Consider the following 14,199-nt stretch of genomic DNA (forward strand, 5'->3'; position numbering starts at 1 on the left):
CAGAATTACTTTGAATCGGGGGACAAAGCCGGTAAGTTGCTGGCCAGGTATATTAAACACAAGGAGTCATCATCCACTATTTCGGCTATCCAGGTACAGGGGGGAGCCCTCGTGACTAAGGCCAGTGATATTAACAATGCTTTTAAAGAATTCTACATGGGTCTTTACACTTCCTCTTCCAAGGCAACACAGGAGGAAATTCCTTTATTTTTTAGCGGGTTGGATCTCCCTACATTAGATGCGGGTCAACGTGAGTATCTGGACGCCCCAATAACAGATGATGAAATAGCAGAGGTTATTAGGAAATTGCCGTCCGAAGCGGTTAGGTGGCCGAGCGAAAGCGGTTAGGTGGCCGAGCGGAGATTGCGTTCGTCACCAACCCCGGAGCTGTGAGCTGGATTCGCCTGTTCGAATCCAGCTCACAGCTCCGGGGTTGTCACCAGCTTGGCTGGCCGTTCACACTAATACAATTGGCTGTATTAGAGGGTGGGAGAAGCTGGCGGGGTGGGTCCGGGTCGTTGTAAACAGCGACTCCTACAGTTCGGTCGGGGCGCCTGCTAAGCGCGGATAGGACCTGAGGGGGATAGTGTGATCCTCCCACACGCTACGCCCTCTCAATGAGAATCCGCGCTGCCAGGTGAAAAGAAGCGGTGATTGGCTGGACGTGTGTCGGAGGAAGCACATGGTAGCCTCCACTCTCCCAGATTATCTGACTGTGGGGGGTAAGTGCGCAGCGACCAGGAAGGGACTGGGAATTGGCATACGACTAACATTGGGATGGGAGAAAATCGGAGGAAAATGGAGGGGGAAAAAAAGAAAAAAAAAAAGGAAATTGTCGTCCGGTAAAGCGCCGGGCCTGATGGTCTCACAGCTGAGTTCTTTAAATGCTTCTCAACAGAGTTGACACCTCTACTGCAGAGTATGTATACTGAAGCTCTGGATAGAGGACATTTACCCCCCACCCTATCACAGGCCTTAATATCTCTAATATTGAAAAAAGGAGTGCAAGAACTATCATCCAATTTCCCTGATTTCCCAGGATGTAAAAGTGCTTTCCAAAATACTTGCAAACCGTTTGGATGGAGTAATATCCTCCCTGGTGCATCCTGACCGAGTTGGGTTTATTCGCAAAAGAAATTCGGCTGATAATGTCAGACGCCTTATCAATGTAATGTGGGCAGTCAGTAGCGATAATGAACCAACTGCCGCCATCTCACTGGACGCTGAAAAGGCATTTGGTAGCGTAGAATGGGATTACTTATTTTCAACCCTGGAGGCGTTTGGATTCGGTCGGACCTTTACAAAATGGGTGAAGCTGTGGGATAATCTCCTCATATTTCAAGCTAGGCCGCGGGACACGCCAAGGTTCACCCCTTTCTCCTTTGCTTTTCTGTTTACCGCTTGAACCCTTGGCAGCAGCTATACGTAAGGACCCAAGTTTCCCTGGAGTTAGTGGGGGGCAGATGATAAATATGCAGATGATATTTTGCTTTGTGTTACAGACCCAGGCAATGCTGTACCTGCACTACTCAAGACAATAGATACATTCTCAAGATCTTCTGGGTATAAGGTTAATTGGTCGAAGTCGGAGGCTCTTCCCCTAACGTCCTACTGCCCCAAATCATTATTTAAAGATGGCTCCTTTTCCCCAGGCAAGTAAATTACATTGTAAGGGTCAAATTTGACCGACTAATAGGCAAAATTTTAGCGGATGTGGAGAGATGGGCTCCCATTTTCTTGTCACTATGGGGCAAGGTCAATGTTCTTAAGATGAACTGCATTCCCAGAGTAAACTACCTCCTCCAGTCACTGCCGATAGCAATACCTAACAACAGCCTGTAGACAGAGGTGGTCTGGATCTCCCCAAATTATTACCATCATTACGCTTACAGTTTCAGGCATATGACACAGTGGGCCCTGCCCCCTGAGAGAGCGCCTCCATGGTACATAATGGAGCAGTCGGTATATACACTGCTGCCCCCACTGTCGTATAGGTATATCACAGCTAAACTACCACTAACTGCCCGAACTCACCCTATTATCTCTCACTTACAGGCCATATGGAAGAAGGTGTCCCGCATCTTCCATATCAATCCAAATTTAAGCCTATCAGCAGGTATATGGGCTAACCCCAAACTGTGTATAGGCAGATCCCCCTTTATGTGGAAGGAATGGCTAGACAAAGGCATCCTCACCCTGGGGGACCTCTATGAAGACGATGCATTAAAATCATTTGAAAAACTGATCCAACAATATCATCTGGCCAACAATCAATTCTGGAGATATTTACAATTGAGGCATCTTCTCATAAGCACATTTGGCTCTCCACAGGCCCTCCCCCAGGGTACAGATCTGCTTAAAAAGATTTTGTCTATCTCTGGGTTGGGACATGAGGCCTCTGTTTATTACTCCATGTTTATCGACACAGGGAGGGCAGTGGGATCTCCTCTGCTTTCAAAATAGTCTGGGGAAAGGACTTAGGGGTCACATTTGAGGAGGAGGACTGGGATAGAATCTCGGGGATCCCCAAACAGGTGTCCAGGGATATTAGAACAAGGCTAATACAATTCAAGATCTTCCACCGCATCTATTGGACCCCCTCTAGAATGTATAGACTGGGCCTGAAAAAGAGAATCCAGACTGCTGGAAATGCCAGACAGGGGAGGGGGACCTAGTCCATGCACTTTGGTCATGTCCGAAAATCAGAGATTTCTGGAGTAACATCCACGACTACATCACAGAGGTCACAGGGAATGAGTATGAGTTCTGCTCCGGTTTATATATCCTGGGCGATCCCTGCAGTCTTAGCCATATCGCAAAGCCCCTAGCTGATTGGATACAAACTAGCATTATGATAGGCAGACAGATAATAATGAGAGGCTGGAAGGCACCAGAAGGCCCATCATTTCGAGAGTGGAGTGGCGAACTGGATAGGGTAGCTGCCTGAGAAGATATATTTTAGTTTAGGAGAGAAAGGAGAAAAATACATTAGCAAAAGGGGGAAATATCTGGAATTTCACTCATTATAACTGGGGTGGTGGGCACACTTGCCTAAGACAGCGGCGATACACATGATTATCTCAATACAACTGTGAGCATATAGGCTTCGGGGGCATAAAGGTGGGGAAGGTACAGTTATTTTGGATCACACTGGACCTGTGAGAGTGGAGGGTACGGCTCAGGTTCAGGAGAAGGAAACTTAGGTGAAAGAATACCTGACAAATGTATTATGTATATGTCGACAAGAGGTGCTCTATGTATTAATGTAGCTTTATTTTCTGTTTAATGTAGTCGATTTCTTAGTTTTGTGCTGGTTTCTTTAAATTTTTATTAAATTGTATTATTATTTTTCTCTGTACCATTATTATTACTTTTAATTTAATTTTTTTGGTTTAGTCTTAATCTTTTTTTGTTTGTGGGGTCAACAAATGTGGGGTGGTGTCATTGTAGTCTGGATGTTAGTGGTCTAGGTGTGTGTGTTGTCCTTCAGGACCGACCCATGTTGATTCACAAGCTATGTCATCATTACTTTGTATTGTCCTGATGTCCTGTGTGTGCAAAAAAATAAAGAAAATAAAAAAAATAACTCTATAAAGTATAAGTCATAAAGAGAAAGGGGGGAGAAAAAAGTAGATAAAAAAAATCTAATTGTTGCTGCATGCTAAAAATAGGGAAGAGAAACTAACTGTGCTGTCAATATGTCAATAACGTTACGTTTTGTGGTTTATTATCCCGAATAATAAGAGATATAAAAAAAAATCATACAGAAGTATGACGGTTGAAACCCCATAGAGGCTTTCAGAAAGTGGAGTTCTGAAAAATTCCAACACTGATCCAGAGATAGCGCTGGCCTCTACAAAATGGCCGCAAAAAAAACTACAATTCCCATGGTTCAAAATATCCAAAATGGTCACCTCTCGTGAAATAAACAGACCAAATCTAAAAGTTAAATCTATCTAATAACACTTTAACCTATTGCTAAACTAACGTATTGATGATAATATACATTATAAATGCTGTTGTGACATGGTTATGATGTTTATACTTGAATACATTTGAAAATAAAAACGATACTTTTGTCAAACAGTCTGGAGATATTGATTTATGACATGATGTCATTTGCGGTCCGCCGACGGACCGCACCGGGGCTGAAGAGGTTAAGTCATTGACTGCCAATAGTGGCAATAGTGATCGGTGTGTAACGAACGATTGGAGATTATCATGAAGAGGAAAAACAAGGTGAAGACTATCCAGAAGGTGCGTTTTCACCAGACTACGTTGGAGTCCGCATTTCTGGTAAATCAGAAAAATACTAAAGCCAAACCGGCCGAGGATGTAATGTTATCTGTTCAGAGCGTCTCACCTCGCCGCAGTAGTCTCAAGAGAGCCTGAATAAATTCAGCGATAACGACACAGACAGCGAGATTATCGAGTCAGACCCAGATGAGCTGGAATGGATGCCAAGTCGAGAAGCAGGTAATATTACCCATGGTGGTTTTGTGAATAGAACAATAATATGTATCAACATGAGCCCTTTGACCCGGAAATGTATACTGTGTAAGTGTCGAGCAACAAGCACGGACTGTGCATGCTTCACAAAAGACACGATATCTCTCTCTTACTAGAAAATAGAAAATGAGCAGGGATTTTTGGGAAACTGGCCACTCTTTAGCCTGGGATTGCGCATGAACGGATGTATGTAGAAATAAACGGTTTGTTCCCTGTTGGAGTATAAATATAAGCCTTTCAAATGAGCCATAGTATGTCTCCATAGGTATAATATAGAATATACGATGGATCTACAAACATTGTCAAAACGGTCTGAAACGCTGGCACCAGGGAGTAAACTTGGGAAAACAGAGTGGCAGTCAATGAGTTAATCTAGTTTCTTACACCTCTAAAATACTTTCATTTCGTTCATTCTGTACGAGATGTTATGTTCATGAAAATAAACATTCTGCTGATATGAGACGACGACTCCAAGTACCATTATTTTGTTACGGATGCATTAGTTAAGCTGTAGCCATATTTTCAGAAATCTTGCCTAAAGGTACATGCCTAAGTAAATGGAAGATTGCTCCACTTCTACAAGGTCAATTTGCATGTTCTTGGTATCTAGGAACATCTAGGGATCTGGGGGTATGTATTCCCAGTGTCAGAAATATTTTGTCTGTTACTAGGGTTGAGTAAATTGTAATAGAAAAAGGAGAATATAAATGATTTTATTTTGCATCAGTGCCAGTGAATAACACCATGTTACAATTGTGCCGCAAGAGATTTCGCTCACTGAGCTCATTCAGCACCTTCTTGAGATCAAGTGTACAAAAAAATCTAAGCAAATGAATAAAGGGAAGATGATTAAACAGAAGGATTTGTAGATACAGTAATAAATTATAATCAATTTAAATTATAAATTCATATTTGACCTTGAACTTGACCATGACCTTATTATGCCCAAATCATACATCTATGGATAGTGAAAAGGCTCCTCTTTCCAATGGCAGTGTTAAATCTGGATTTAGTCATTTCCTGACGGTTTTACGATAAAAGAGACATAATTAGCATTTTTCAGATAAATTCTTATTTTCTGTAAATCAGTCAAAATTTAAATATACACTTTGACTGCTGTTTTGATAGGGTTAAGGTCTTTACTCTTGGCTACATTTGAAAAAAAAACACAACATTAACATCCAAGGGCCCACATGTGGGCCCTCATGAGGACAATTCGCGATGCGGATCTCAATTGATCGATTTATGATAAAGAAAAGCAGGGTTAGGGTTAGGGTTCCATACAGCTTAACAGGTTAACGGGGACAGTGTTATAGCCAGTAAGATTGCCTCAACAAACTGTAATCTTACAAGATTTAACAGACACACATGCGATGGGCGACCAACAGGAACACACACACACACATGCACTGAGTCACTGATGAAATGTTCTCTGCACTTCCCATCCCGTCGTCCTTCCCCCCCAAGGGCAGCCAGGAGCAGACAAGGGCTGCAGTAAGCGCCGCGCCTAGGGACTAGGGATGGGTACAGAATTCGGTACTTTTAAAAAAGGTACCTACCGAAACACGTCGGTACTACCGTGTATCGATTCACGTGAGATCCAACGGTGCCAATTTTCGGTAATGCAAAAAAAAAAAAGTCCGATGACGTCACGTTTTGTTTACAGCAAAATTCACTCATAATTCATAATTATTATTAATTTACATATATATATATATATATATATATATATATATATATATATTTATTTTTTAAATTATTATTATTATAATTTTCTTTATTAGAAATGTTTTCCTCTGTAAAAAAATGCCAGTGAATTTTTTTTTCTTCAAAAATGGCCAAGAGTGACAGCTCTGAGCTCTCTGATCAGGCCTGCAGTCAGTAATGGCTAGCTGTCAATCACTTGAGTGCAACTTTCCCTGCTGCACGGGTTGATATTTTTATTCTATTATCCAATCAAAATAGGCTATTTGAGTCATCTAAGCCCTGCCCGTGCAACTTTGCGCACGCTACTCACGAACGCGGGTTGAATGATTGACAGCCCTCGACGGTCTGAGACTCAATCAGAGAGGAGCTGCGAGACATGGCATAGACCACTGCACTTCCGCGTTACATGGAGCTCGTGAGGAGGAGGGGGGCGGGGGGACGAGAGCAGAGCGAGTAACAAGACGCTTTAGGGAAGTGAGGAAGGAATGTTTATGATTCCCAAGATGTGATGAGGAGATATCAATAGAGAAGGAAAGAAGGAAGCTCCAATATTCAATGGAAGATGAGATCGGTCACTGCTTTGGCTGTTGTGTGGTGAGTGCATTTAAAAAATATATATATATTTTACAGTGATTATGAATTCATTGGCCCGCTGTGGCCTTGCGTGTGTAATACACCAACACGGTTCGCGCGGGCACCAGGTAGCCCCCAAGGACCACATGAGTCGCCGCAAGCCTTGCTTGCGTTTCTAATCAAATATTAATATCGCCGCGGGGAGGGGGCATAATCCCATGGGTCAATGGGATTGACCAATATGTTTACCAATATTCCAATGTACAGTTTTGCTGTACCATTGACTCAGAATGGTCTGTTTTATTGAAATCTTCACAGCAGTATAGTTTGTTTATACTTCAGAAGTATGATATTTAAACATGGTCCCCAAAATGAATGGAAGCGAATGAGGAGCCTGACACCTGGGAGGAATGGGGGTGTTGCAGCGTTGGGGATGTTTAAAAAATATTATTTAATATATAATATAATAATTTTGTGCTTCACCAAGAAATTTGGTCAGCAGCCGCCACTGGGTTCCACCTCTGCTCTTGACACACTACTATCTCCAAACTTCCACTCCTCTCGAAACTTTCTTTTGTTATGTGCTCGCGCTGCCGCAGTGGGTTTTCTTTTAGCGGTCGGCTTACTCCTTCCATAGTTTCACAATTGTAACCCATTTAACGTTATTAAGCTAACGTTAGCTAATCGTCGGACATAACGTTAGCTCCCTATGCTACAGTGCAAGCGCAGTCAGGGCAGAAGAGTAGCGGATGTGACGTCGGTAAACAAGCCACAAATTAGGCTGTTATGTAAGACCAAAACACACCGCAGAGCGGGTCTTCTCCAAAGCGGGGGACACAGTGAGTGTGGAGCGAAAAGAACTGCTAGAATACTCAATCAGCAGCAGAGTAGTTCATTGCTGCTAGATTGTTTGTTTGTTTAATCAGTTGTAAAATACTTTCATTTATTTGTTATTTAAATATATAGATGTGTATTTGACTATTTTTTGATCAGCAGAATAGTTAATTGCTGCTAGAGTGGTTTGTTTACCCTTGTTTTATACTTGTTATTTTGTAAAATACAATACCTTTATTTATTTTGTATTTAAATATATAGATGTGTACCTTTTTAGTTAATTTGTAAAACATATTCTTTTAAATAAACAACATTTATTTAAAGATGTGTGTGACTGTGTATATATGTTGTTCTAAATAAATAATAATAACTATTTGTATAGCACCTTTCATACAGGGGATTGCAGTTCAAAGTGCTTTACATCAGTAAGATGTAAATAATAATAAAGTAATAATAATACATTATTTATTTATTAAATATTAAGTTTGGATATTTTATTTTTTTTACAACTGAGGTAGGTAGATACAATTTTTTGAGATTAAAGTACAGAAAAAAGGTACCGTGGGCGGCTACGTGGTGCAGTGGGCGAGGCGCTCACCACGAATACTGGAGACTGGGCTCGAACAGGTTCGCCTCCCTGTTCGAGCCCAGCGCTCCACATTGCTTTCAGTTTAGCTGGTTATCCGCACTAATACACATTGGCAGTATTAGGGGGAGGGAAACTGATGGGTGGGGATCGGGCGTTGTGGACAGCGACTCCTACAGGACAAGCGACGGGGGCGGGGCCCCTCCAAAGCCCAGACCCCTGACGCTGAAAGATCGAGCCGCGCAGGTGGAAAGATGTGACTGCTGTTACCTCGAGTATCGGAGGGGACTCGTGCTAGGTATGACTTAGTCCACATTGCAGCCGGCTTGTGGGAGGCATGAAACAGCGTTCAAAGACAGGGGAGGGTTGAATTGGATGATATGAAAATTGGGATGGGAGAAAAATAGAAAAATGGGATAAAAAGTAGATTAAAAAAAAAAGATAAAAGGTACCGTTGGGTACCGGTATCGATTCACAGGTACCTGTTAAAATGTGAAAGGTACCCATCCCTACTGGGGACCAACCCAAGTGCTCCTGTCCATCTTCGCCAGGGACGCGACAGCGTTAGTGATCTGTTGTGCATGTTTTTCCATTGGGTTTTTATTAGGGATGCACCGAAAATTCGGCTACCGAAAATTATCGGCCGAAAATTATCGGCCGAAAATGGTTAAAACGGCTCTTTCGGCTTTAGGGGTTTAGAAGGGTTTTAGCACCGAAAATATATGACCGAAAGTCAAATAACGTGTTGTTGTGATGACGTCATCAAAACGCGACTACAGACATACCGGTAGCATGCGCAACATGTAACGTGAGCAGCTTGGCAGCTCTTCCTGCATTCTACAGCCTGTGATAACTAACTCCTCTTGGGAGTAGGGATGCCCCCCGAAACCCGGTTCTAAACTAAATTAGAAAAAACCGGAGTATTGATCAGCTCCGACGTTAACGGTACTGCTATCAGTAGTCTAGGAGCGGATTAGCTACGGAGCTAACAGTGTACCATCCATCTGCGACGCAACGGTGGCAGCAACAGTGGACACTGAGTAATGTTAACGTTATGATGAGTTCATACTACACTACACGTATGAACTCGACATAACGTTAACGTTACTTCGTTTAAATGAAGTGTTTAATTAGCAGCAATCTGTTGTTGAAAATCGTTAAACCGGAAATGGAAATGCGAGGACAGGAAGTCGTCATCAATCGTTGTAGTCTTTTAGTCTTAACAGTCTGGAATTAATGTATCCATTCAAAAGTGCTGAATAAATGTTTTATGGGCCCATAATAGTGATTATTAATATTATTTAAGCATAATCATGTCTTTTGCCATAATCGGGTAGCTAAAAAAAAAGAAAAAACATATATATATATATTTATATTAATCATTTTCGGCCTTTCGGCATTCGGTTTTCGGCCAACTGTTTCCTATTTTCGGTATCGGTTTCGGCCAAGAATTTCCCATTCGGTGCATCCCTAGTTTTTATCTTATCGGAAAGGCAACATGGTCCCCAAGCGGGAATCGAAACCAGGACCTTCTAGCGATGAAGCGACAGTGTTAACCACTACACCACCGTGCCGCCATGTTGGTGTCTTCCTCTCTCATCCCTTAATGAATTCCTGGTGCTGCGATTAAATTAAATATTTCTCCATTTATCTGCATGTTACCAAGGCAACAGGCTGTCAAGTGTGTGCACAGGGGCTTTATATTGAAGTTTAGCCAGCGATGGGGCGGCTAGGTGGTGCAGTGGGCAAGGCGCTCACCACCAATGCAGGAGACGCTGGGTTCGAGTCCAGCTCTCCGCATTGCTATCAGCTTGGCTGGTCGTTCATACTAATACAATTGGCAGTATTAGGAGGTGGGAAGCTGATGGGTGGGGATCGGACGTTGTGGACAGCGACTCCTACAGGTTGGTTGGTGCGCCTGCGCAGCAGAATCAGGAAGCGACGGGGGCGGCGTGCCCTCCAAACGCAGACCCCCGACGCTGAGAAATCGCGCTGTGCAGGTGAAAAGATGTGACTGCTGCTTCCTCGAGTACCGGAGGGGACACGTGATGTAAGGCTTAGTCCACATTGCAGCCGGCTTGTGGGAGGCATGGCCTAACAGCGTTCGAGACAGGGGAGGGTAGAATTGGACGATACGAAATTGGGATGGGAGAAAAATTGAAAAATGGGAGAAAAAGTAGATACAAAAAAAAAAAGTTTAGCCAGCGATGAGAAACAAGACACCAACACCACACCATGGTAAGTCAAAGCTAGCTTGTGTAGAGCTCCATGGGTCACACGTGTCAGGCCACAATGTCATTGGCCATGCTAGTATAGACAGTTTCAACTGGATATGAGCAAACATGGCAACAGGAAATCAACTGCAGTCCAAGCTGTTCCCTAGCAACGTAATACCACTGACTACTGACAGAAGTCTGGCACATCAAAGTCCACGATGGGAGGGGTAGCTTGCATAGCCTGGCATCCATGGATTTGACATGTCAGGATATATACTGACACATGATAGAGTTACATGGATTTGACATGTCAGGATATATACTGATACATGATAGAGTTACATTGTACTTTTGTACTTATTTTATGCCATTATTAAGTCTGCACGTTTACATTGCACTACTTTTATTGCCTTTTATACCTATTCTTATGTCTGCAATTTATGCATTGTTTTTTTATTCTGTCAATCTGTGTGCTGATTTTATGCCTATGTTCATTTTATACTATATAGAGTTATTCATATTTATTGTTATATTGTAGAAATGTGTGCATTGAAAAGTCTTGACGACATTGAAAATGAGGGTGACCTCAATTGTTTTTTCGAGTATAAATAAAAGGTTGACATGGATTTGACAACAACTAAACAACTATAAAACATACAGTAAACTAAATTTAATTTTTTTTTTACATTAACACTTTGTAAATGTTTGTAAATTCATGATATACCATCCGTTGTCAGCTCTATTTGTCTATGGAGAAGTTCCCCTTCTTTGCAGGGCTATAACTTTTTAAATTCTATTGCTAGATTGCCATTATTAGGGCCCATTCAATGTCCTATATGTATTGTTCAGGGTGTATGAACGTTAAACTTTTTCATTCACATATTCATACTAAAATATGATCTAAAGTATAAGTATGTTTTTATCTTTTTCTGCAGCTTTCTCCAGAACGTGATCTATAGCCCCAAATGCATTATATTGATGATGAAATACAGTTTGATAGCAATCTGCGCGATATAAAAAATTTCAACTGGACGTACTTCTAGAATGATCTACGTATGATCTGATGATGACCGGATGGGCGGGGGATCGTTTATAATTCCGTGGGCAGCGTTAGATGATTCATCCAGAGTGGGTCATATGTTCATCATAGCAGTTTATATGGAATACGTTAGAAAATAACGCTGGATCTTACCGTATGTTCCTCGCGCCGTTGGGCGATCAGCGTGGGGTAGACAGTTTTCCATTATGGGATGTCGAAATACCCGGTCCATTTCCAGGTTGTATAATAGTATATACGTCCAAATCATGTTGTTTATCGAGTTATTGGCAACGGATCGCTATGTATTGTGTCGAGCTCGAGTCCCGGGACCTATAGCGAGTGCCCGGAAGTAATATGGGTGATCACCACTTCATCCACATGACTTCCTGTTTGGGCGATCTGCCGATCGGCCACCAGATGGCGCTCTTGAACCGCTAGAGGATTGAGAGGAGATCAGAACTGTGTGTGAAGGCTGCAGAGGGAAAATATGATTCCGATCACAGATTTTTGAAATATTGATATCAAAGACGAGTTACGGCGTCCTAGGCAACTTGAGCATGGCTAGGAAAGACGCCTAAACATGTTTTCGGCACTTAAAGTGTTAACTCATTCAGTGCCAGCTATTAGTCTTGGCCTTGTAGCTAACATGCCAGGTTTCCATTACATATTTTCACTGTGCGTGTGCGTCACTATGTTTGGAGAGCTATATCTATATTATATATTATAGCTATGGGGACAATACTATGGTAATTTGACAGTGACTTTCTTCCGTCCAAGATACAAAAAAGAGAACAAAATGTCATGCATATGTTCGTGCGTTATCCCGTGGTGAATATAAGTATAATTTCAGAGTGATTCGGGATAATTGAGTTATATAGGGTGTGAATACTTGAATTCTACTATAAGCGTTGGCGTTTCTTGCCTGGACACGCTGCTATTTCCAAATCAAATGTATATAATAGGTATTATGTTTCATCATGAATGCATGAAAGGGGGGGGGGTCGTTTCTGATGCTTTGATTGCCAGTAACGGCATTCGTATTGAACACTAAAAACACTGATCAGCTGGATCGGTATGAAAACATTGCACGATCAAGCTGGAATTGACGTCAGATAGTCATTACCTCTGATCGGGGGTATTCCAAAAAGAATATTCCAATTGTTTGATCGCCATCTGATGTCCATCTGGTCCACGACATAATACGGCACAACACATGCACCGAGTGTCCCGTAGAGGCGTAGACGTTTCGATTAGTGATGCACGATATATCGGCTGCCGATATAATATCGGCCGATATGGCTGTTTTTTACACATCGGTATCGGGCCGATATCAAGATAGGGCCGATATTATAAAAAAATAAATAAAAAATAATCTTTTTTATTTTTTTTTACATGTTTTGGCCTTAAATAGTTTCCAAATATCTGTCATTTCTGAAAATAAGTTACAAAAGTTTTAAAAAAAAAGCATTTTGGAAAATAGCTCTTTATTTGATTATCATAAAAAAGTGTTTTCTATACAGAGATATCGACATCGGTAAATATCGGTATCGGCCAGAACAGCAATATTAATATCGGTTATCGGTATCGGCCACAATTTTCACATCGGTGCATCACTAGTTTCGATGCGACAGAGTGAACCTCTAGGCTTCCCTGTACTAAAAAACTGCGCCCGGAGCGGTTTAAACGTAACACATGGTCTGGAACAGGGTTTACGGCACTCTCGATACTGCCACCTGGCAGGATCTGGCCGGTAATGCACCCTCGGGGTCCCAGTATGCCTTTTAACAGCAACATACAGGTCCGTGACATTGAATAGGATATTAAAATCGAATAAAAGAAAAAACGACCAAAACCCGAGATATCTCGGGTCTGGCAATTAAAGAGTTAAGCATGTCTAGTTATGTGGCTCCTTTTAATGGCTTGACTTCCACCCGTCTCATCTTGTCATATATACTGTATGTACTGTATTGTACTTTTTAGTAATCCCCTTGGGGAAATTCATCTTCTTCATTTGACCCATGCTAACTATTTAAGAGAAGCACAGGGCAGCCACACGGTGTGGCACCTGGGGGAACAACTCCAGGTCCAGCACCTGCTCAAGGGCATCGGCAGGATATACCTACATTTACATTACCTACCTTACATACCTAGCATGCACATGTTTTTATTGTGTACACTAGCAACTTAATTTACCCTTAGGGATTAGTACAACATCTACAGTATTATGTATGTCTGGTGAAATAGAGGGGTAGATGCGAGAGAGACAGAGGTAAATATAATAAATTATATTATAATATATGTTATAATAACATATTATATTACTACGATGAGGAGTAGTAGCAGTTAGCACATAGCTAACAATAAAGCTATCTCCAGAGAGGGGGGGGGGTACGGAGAATGAAAGTCAGCTAGGGTGGGGCGGTGGGCAGGGAGCTACAGAGGGAGGGGGGGTGACTGTGTTCTGAGAATGAGAGGCCAGCTGCATACGAGACCAAAACACTGGTAACACACCACAGCAGGCCTAGTACAGGGTGCGGAGAAAGACCGACAGAGAGAAGAAGAGAACCTTCCCACTTACTGGACTGGTCATTTACACCAGCCACTAGCCAATGCTGGTCAATTTTGTCTGAGGCTGGTTACATGTGTCAGTTATATCAGACACTACTTTGGCAGGTGTTTTTTTCTTTTTATTCTAAAATCCAATCTGGTTGGATTATAAATGATTCAATTTGTTT

The 14,199-nt window shown here is 42.0% G+C and overlaps 1 protein-coding gene across 1 annotated transcript in view; it reads right to left on the reverse strand.

The window, feature by feature from the left end:
- Positions 1 to 14,199, reverse strand: part of LOC311230439 (peroxisome proliferator-activated receptor delta-like) — a 159,084-nt gene that overhangs the window by 18,895 nt on the left and 125,990 nt on the right. The gene's annotated exons all lie outside the window — the stretch shown is intronic.

The sequence above is a fragment of the Notolepis coatsorum genome (assembly GCF_963971535.1).
Source record: "Notolepis coatsorum genome assembly, chromosome: 6".
Classification (NCBI taxonomy): domain Eukaryota; kingdom Metazoa; phylum Chordata; class Actinopteri; order Aulopiformes; family Paralepididae; genus Notolepis; species Notolepis coatsorum.